At 40.6% G+C, this 7,472-nt stretch overlaps 1 protein-coding gene across 2 annotated transcripts in view; it reads right to left on the reverse strand.

The window, feature by feature from the left end:
- MACIR (macrophage immunometabolism regulator) overlaps positions 1-7,466 on the reverse strand; it is a 13,047-nt gene extending 5,581 nt beyond the window's left edge. The window contains exons 1-2 of one of the 2 annotated variants that reach the window (XM_081826482.1): positions 6,864-7,466; positions 5,700-5,789 (exon numbers count right to left, since the gene is read on the reverse strand). The gene's annotated coding sequence lies outside the window, so the exon portion shown is untranslated. Of the gene's footprint in view, positions 1-5,699 lie in introns of both variants that reach the window. The other variant, XM_081826483.1, reaches the window with a different exon arrangement.
- Positions 7,467-7,472: the final 6 nt, after the last annotated feature.

Genomic DNA, 7,472 nt, shown 5'->3' on the forward strand with positions numbered 1-7,472 from the left:
TTTTTTTTTTTTTAAAGATTTTATTTATTTATTTGACAGAGAGAGACACAGCGAGAGAGGGAACACAAGCAGGGGGAGTGGGAGAGGGAGAAGCAGGCTCCCCGCAGAGCAGGGAGCCCGATGTGGGACTCGATCCCAGGACCCTGGGATCATGACCTGAGCCGAAGGCAGTCGCTCAACCGACTGAGCCACCCAGGCGTCCATAAAAACGCTTGTCTTAAATATTACATATGTAGCTGCAACCTACTGCACTTCTGATAAACAACTGTAAATTCTGGAAAACTGCTTGCATGTTTTAGCTACAAAAACATCAGTACTTCTGCTCCAAACAGTAAGACAGTCTCAAAACTAACAGCTCTGTGAGGTGGTTTCAATTGGTTTCTTCAGTGTCAAATGTACGAGAACATCTTCAGATCTTGATATTCGTGTAGGAACGTCAAGGGTGCAACAACCTGACTCTTACAAACTGCTTAGATTTTTTTAAAACTCTTTACTTATATATTGCCCTTCTAAAGAGCACCTGATAGTGTGCACCACTGAGAAAGCTAGGTGGTGGCCGCCTTTCAGAAAAGAGAACACAGACTGGCAAATATTTTGTTTTTAGCTAGGTGGAATGCTGACTAAGCAGTATGTCCTCCACTCTTCAATGTGACCAAAAGCAAACTTCTTCTGCTATTAAATTCCTGAGAATTTCCTGACTGGATTTAATACTGGAGCAAAACTCTGGGAGCAGGGGCGCCTGGGTGGCTCAGTTGGTTAAGCGACTGCCTTCGGCTCAGGTCATGATCCCGGAGTCCCGGGATCGAGTCCCGCGTCGGGCTCCCTGCTCCGCGGGAAGCCTGCTTCTCCCTCTGCCTCTCTCTCTCTCTCTCTGTCTCTCATGAATAAATAAATAAAATCTTTAAAAAAAAAAAAAAGAGGGGCGCCTGGGTGGCTCAGTCGTTAAGCGTCTGCCTTCGGCTCAGGTCATGATCCTGGAGTCCTGGGATCGAGCCCCACATCGGGCTCCCTGCTCCGCGGGAAGCCTGCTTCTCCCTCTGAACCTCCTCCCTCTCATGCTCTCTGTCTCTCTCTCTCTCTCAAATAAATAAATAAAATCTTTAAAAAAACAAACAAACAAAAAAAAACTCTGGGAGCAGTGACAGGATCAACTTCCCCAGACGACCTCTTAAATGAGCAGAAGTAGTATAGGAACATATCTGAAGAAGTCAAGCTACTTTCTAATTCTGCAATTCTAGCAAAAAAGAAAACAGTGATGCTAGAGATGGAGGTACAGTATCTCACACGCCAAAATTTCTTACTAAAAGCTCTAGATCCAGGGACGCATGGGTGGCTCAGTCAGTTAAGTGACTCTTGATTTTGGCTAAGGTCATGATCTCAGGGTTGTGGGATCGAGCCCCGTGTCGGGCTCCATGCTGGGCATGGCATCTGCTTTAAGATTCTCTCCCCCTCTGCCCTCAACAGCCCCCCAACCCCACTCACTCGCTCTCTAAAAAAATAAATAAATAAAAAATAAATAAAAGCACTGACCAGGAAACACGGCTACCATGACTACAACTGGAGATGGCCTGTGCCTGGCAGAATATTCTTTATATTTTACCATGAAAAATCTGCTTATAGGTTTATTATTCTTTTTTTTTTTTTTTAAGATTTTATTTATTTATTTGACAGAAAGAGAGGGAGAGCGGGAACACAAGCAGGGGAAGTGGGAGAGGGAGAGAGAGAAGCAGGCTTCCCGCGGAGCAGGGAGCCCGACGTGGGGCTCCATCCCAGGACCCTGGGATCATGACCCGAGCCGAAGGCAGACGCTTAACGACTGGGCCACCCAGGTGCCCTATAGGTTTATTATTCTTAACAAACCATTCGTGACAAAGCATTTTGTTTCCTATCCTGAAATAAACCGTGCCTCATAAATGCATACTGCCAAGATAAAAGATTACAAAGAACTCTTACAAATACCGCAGGTATGTGCAACAGGCACCCACTCCCACCGCATCAATAAGAATAAACATGAACCGGGAAACTAGGCACGATGCTAACTTCTGCACTGCTAAACGCTAGAAATCACAAAGCAATGACATCCTTATTGGTTCCATTAATGTTTTTCATATGTAGTTTAAAGCAAAAATAAAAACCGGAAACAGAAAACAGAAGAAGTATTGTTATTATAATAACAGAAGCAGCAACATTTCTGTTGACAGAAGAGTCTAGAACAAAAAATACAGAAGAGAATAGAAAAGTCAACTTGTAGTTGACTAATACTTTTAAAACCGAGTTTCCTAAACAAGTTCCAGGAACATATATAATTCTTTGTAATGGCACCTAAGGGTCTTCACTATCAAATTCCTTCACAATCTAATCTGTAACAAAGGTACTGACATAAACTTACAAAACATGAAAGACCTGACAGTGTTCATAGGGGCCACCATACTTCTTTGAAATATGGGAGGATTCAAAACTCAAGAAGACTACAGACAAGGTAACACCTCAATATCTGCTAGAAAAATGTACAGAGCGTATATTTTAAAAACATGGGGTATGGCATGCAATTATGAATTCTGGCTGGAACTAAGGCCAACAGGTCCAAACTACAACACACGTGTAGGGGACCCTGGTACACCGAGATGAGCGCACTCAAAAGACCGTCACCTGGGTAAAATCTGCTCAGTTCTGAACACTCCCCAAGAGGTCAAACCTCCCAAGCATTTGGCACAAGGGGCATTTAAAAGATATGACTGAGGTGCCTCAGCTCCTCAGACCAGCTCTGAAAATAGCTGAGAAGTTTCACAACTGCCTTACAAAGAATTCTTTTTAAGAAGGACTGCATTCTGGGAATATTTTTTTTAATCAGGCTTATCGAAAAAAAAAAAGTCACCATCAGTAATCAAAAAAATTGTTCCATATGCTTGTACCGTTTTTAGTAACACACAGCAATTCCATTTAAGAGAAAACATATATAACTGTCTAAATATACAGAACAAAAATGTCACCATGTGAACAAAATCCTTTTCAAGAAATGATCCATTTGGAATAAAGCCGGCTCTTGGCAAATGGAGTCTCCCAAGCTTGACTACTGTCAGTCTAGTAATATCTAGAACCATCTAGTTTCAATGCCAGCATCATCTTGGATTTCACCTCTGCAGAGCTTCTGATTATGAAGAAGAGGGCACTGAAGCCATGAAGGCAGGGGCTTGCCCAGGGTGGGGCAGGCAGTGCTGGGTTTCCGGACGCCCGCAACCTCATCATGCTGTGCTTGGGGCACACGGCTCCTCAACTTGTATACCGGCGAGCAGCATCCAAGGAGCTTCAAAACCTATGGAGGCCTGTGCTCTACCCAGGTCTGTGGTTTAAGTCATCTGAGGCACAGCCTAGGCTCTGAAATTTTCAAAAGATCTCCAGGAGATTCTACTCTGCAGACATGTCTGGGAACTTGTCAGACAGAACTTATCAGATAAAAGAATTTCACTCCTCTAAGTCCCTGCTTTTTGTTTCGTTTTGTTTTAGATCAGTGATTACTGTCCCATTAGTGGATACATTTTTGGCTGCTTCAAATTGCTAACAACCTATCCCTAACACCTTTTAACTTACTGTTTCTAATCCATTGTGGGCTTAAAAAGTATGTGCTAATCAGATTTGTTAAAACTGGATATAAAATAAAAATAAATCTGTGCTGAATGAGAATCAGGCCCCTTCCTCTGCACACACTTTGCTACAGTTACTTTAGCTTCTTTGAAGCGTGCCAGGTAAAGCCCTTTGGAAAACAGTTTGGCAATTACTTACACAGTTAAATAAATGTTTATTAAACAACCCACCTACCCTACTGGAAGGTATTTACCTAGGAAAAATGAAAATGTATGTTCACACAAAGACCTGAACATGAATGTTTTTAACAGTTTTATTCATAATCACCAAAACCTGGAAACAATCCGTAAATGTCCATCAACAGGGAAATGGAGAAAGAAACCGTGCTCCATCCATACAATGGAATACCATCCAGCAACAGAAAGGAGCAAACTAGGATTAAAAGAAAGAAAGCAGCAGATAGAAAATGCTACATATGTGTGATTCTATTTATAAGACATTCTGGAAAACTAATGGGACAGTAATCAATCAAGGACTGCAAAAGGTCAGGGTTGGGAGGAGGGGACAAAACTACAAAGGGGCACAGGGAATCTTGGGGGGTGACTAAAATGGTCTATATGTTGACTGTAATGGGCATTCCACAGCTGAATACATTTGTCAAAACTCATCAAACTATACAAAAGGGTGATTTTTACTATATACAAATTATACTTCAATTTGAAGTCTGACTTTAAAAATAAAAAAAAAAAAAAATTAAAATAAAAGAAGCCTGTCACATACTTCCAAGTTTTTGACCATCCTCCTAATTTTAAAATTCTTTAAATTATCTAATCTCAGAATCAGAAGGAATCCTAATGGTTGTTCAGTCTATGTTTGAACACCTCCAATGACAGGTAACTCACTACCTCTCGAGTTGGTTCATTTCACCTTTGTAGCTGTGCTAGACTGTCCCTGTATTACATACATAATTATGTATACACACCCACATATACACATATGCATCTGAAGAGAAAGATACACACAGACGCGCACACACATTCCTGTAACTTCCACTCACTGCTCCTAGTTTTGTGCTTTATTTAAATTAGATGAGTTACTTACTGACTCAGCCGTATTATTTCTTACTCAATATCCTCTACAAGTATTTTGTACTTAGAGCTTTCAAACGTCTTGCTTTTTTCCTCAAAACTGAAAACTTAGTAATGTTTCCATTTTCTCAATGTTTTAAAATGCATTGTCATAAATCTGATACGCTGTATCTACCTAATGAAATAGAAGTACCTGGTTTTCCCCATCATTCATTTGAATTATTCTGCTGCTGACTGCTAATTTGGAGATCACTTATTATGAAACCAGAAGTTTTTCCAGAATTTTTTTTCCCAAGGATTTTCCCCCCAAGGATTCTGACCACCCAAATTCAAAGCAAGGACTTACAAAGACACTGCTCAAGTAGAATGAGATACCAAAGCAAGAAGTCACACTAATGTACTTTTTCAAATGCTAAAAAGCTACAAAGATAATTATGAAATTTTTTTCACCTTCAAACACATGGAGTCACATGAATAACTGTGTTAGCATAGATGCAACAGATGACACACTGAAAAAAGAGAAGGAAAAGACAACAGCACTGCAGCATTTTAACAAGTTTAAATTCACGGGGTAATAAAAGTGAACTGCTATATAACCAAGTGAAACTGATGCTCCTTTCAGTCACCTGTTGGCCATTCTTTATGGATGATAACATACAACTAGAACTTTGTGCAAATTATTTTGCCAATCTCTAGGGATTAATGTTTTACTAAAATTCCCCTGAAATTAGAGCAACTACCTCCTAACTACTCTATCCTGAAATATTATTCCTTAAAACGTCCTTTATCTCACAGGAATAAGGAAAAACCCCACTCAAATCAGTAAGGCAAACACTCCAAGATAATAATGTTAGCAATCTGCAACAATAATTTCAGTTCCCATCATTAAAAATTTCATTACTGTAGTATACATGTTTGCAATAATATCTCGACATTCCACATTCATCTGTTTATGTAGTCCTTAAAACACATGATGATATTATGTTCATACAACGGGTTAACAGAGAGAAAAAGCAAAATATAACTCACCAGACTAAATCCCAGAAGATGTCACTGTACAATGTCCAATGAGTCCCAAGAGAACACAGGCATAATATTTTTTCTGCTCTACGCCAGATACTAAACATGGAATATAAAAATAAACCTTTAATTTAACAAGTAACACAACTTATAAAGCAATTTTAACAATTCTAACTGCAACACAGGATGAAACTAGCAGGAGGTACTAACATCAGGTACAAGTTATAGAGGATATAATATTAAGTCATTTAATTAAAGCAATTTGACTTTGTTCAGCTAAATTAAACTTCAAACATTTTGTCATGTTTGTTCCTCTGTATTCTGCTGCTGAAATTCTACCTCGAGACTAAGAGCAGCTAACTGGACTAAATAAAGAGACACACAAATTTGGGGGTTTAAATGTTGGTTCCACCAACCTAGTCTTCTTCATGTACTCAAGAGATTCCCAATATTCTATGAAAAAAATAATGATGAGGCCAGGATCAAAAGAAGAGGTCCTAGCTATGGCCTTGCTAAGAACTCTGACTCCTGACCTTGCATAAAGAGCAATATTTAAAATGAGGACCATATCGTTCTTCCTCCCTCATACAGTTGTTATGTGGATCAAATGAGATGAGGCAGGGGAACGTGTTCTGCGCGTTGTAAAGCCCTTTAGAGATGTGTGATGTTATTATTGTGCAATTAATTTTTGGTGTCTGCTCATCTTAGCCATAAAATAGCAACAATAAAAATCCTTCATAAGACTGCTCTGCGGCATATGACTGGAAAGGCCTTGGAAAACTTTTTTTTTTTTTTTTTAAGAGAACAACACTTCTTTAGAGTTATCACATTGCTTAAGGTTTCGAGCATCTCCTCTAGGCCTTCCCCTTACCTGAGGAGGTAATGTGTGAGAATCTATCTTTATCTCCTACCTTCCTCGTTAATTAGGTTAATTTCTTGAAGTCAAGGAAACTTCCAAAGTCCCGTCCACCTGTAAAGATTTCTTTGGTGGTTGGGTTTCTGTGGCTGTGCTTAACCGGGGGCCAGGGAGCCTCAAGTGAGCTGAGTGGATTCCTCTCACCAACACAGGTGCACAGGGCGCCCAAGAGCGGCTACAGAGAAAACACGCCCTCACGGCCAGTGCGAACAGCAAGGGAGAAGGCAAGGACTCTGTCACTTTACTACTTTCCTTACCACTGCTGAAGAGTTCCATCCAAAGGAAATGGATAGTTACTGAGTTAAAGGGATCTGCCTCTTGGACTTCAGAACCCGGAAGGAGTGACTGCACCAAGACCGGTCTGTCATCCTGAGAAGCTCCCATGGGTATCGGCCTTTGGAACTTCCACAGATTTAGGAAACAGACACGCGATGCTCCCCTTCGCTGCTTCAGCCACACACTGGGTCCAGACCGGGGAACCAAGACACTACAGAAGGAAGACTCGGTTCTCCTCCACCAGGGAAGCCTCTGGTTTTTACATAGAGTGAACTGTAACGCAGCAAAAGCTCTTGCCCGACAATACGTTTTTTATTTACTATAACCACCCCTCAAAATGTCCCCAATACTATTGTTATAAAGTTTAAGTTGATTTCCTATTCAAGTAAACGGATTTTTAGTGGGGAAGGGAAATTTAAGAAGAAACTCATATTTTTGAGCACCTTCTGTACGCCAAAGCTACGCGCCATTTCTATCACTTCATCTTAACCACTACTCCACGAGGAGGTATCACCTCCCTTGTAAAGTATTCCATCAAGCAATGCTATTTGAGAGTCAGGCGGGAACTTGAACCCCAGTTTTCTGACTCC

This window comes from Leptonychotes weddellii, chromosome 7, assembly GCF_054177405.1.
Source record: "Leptonychotes weddellii isolate Sample4059 chromosome 7, ASM5417740v2, whole genome shotgun sequence".
Taxonomy (NCBI): Eukaryota; Metazoa; Chordata; class Mammalia; order Carnivora; family Phocidae; genus Leptonychotes; species Leptonychotes weddellii.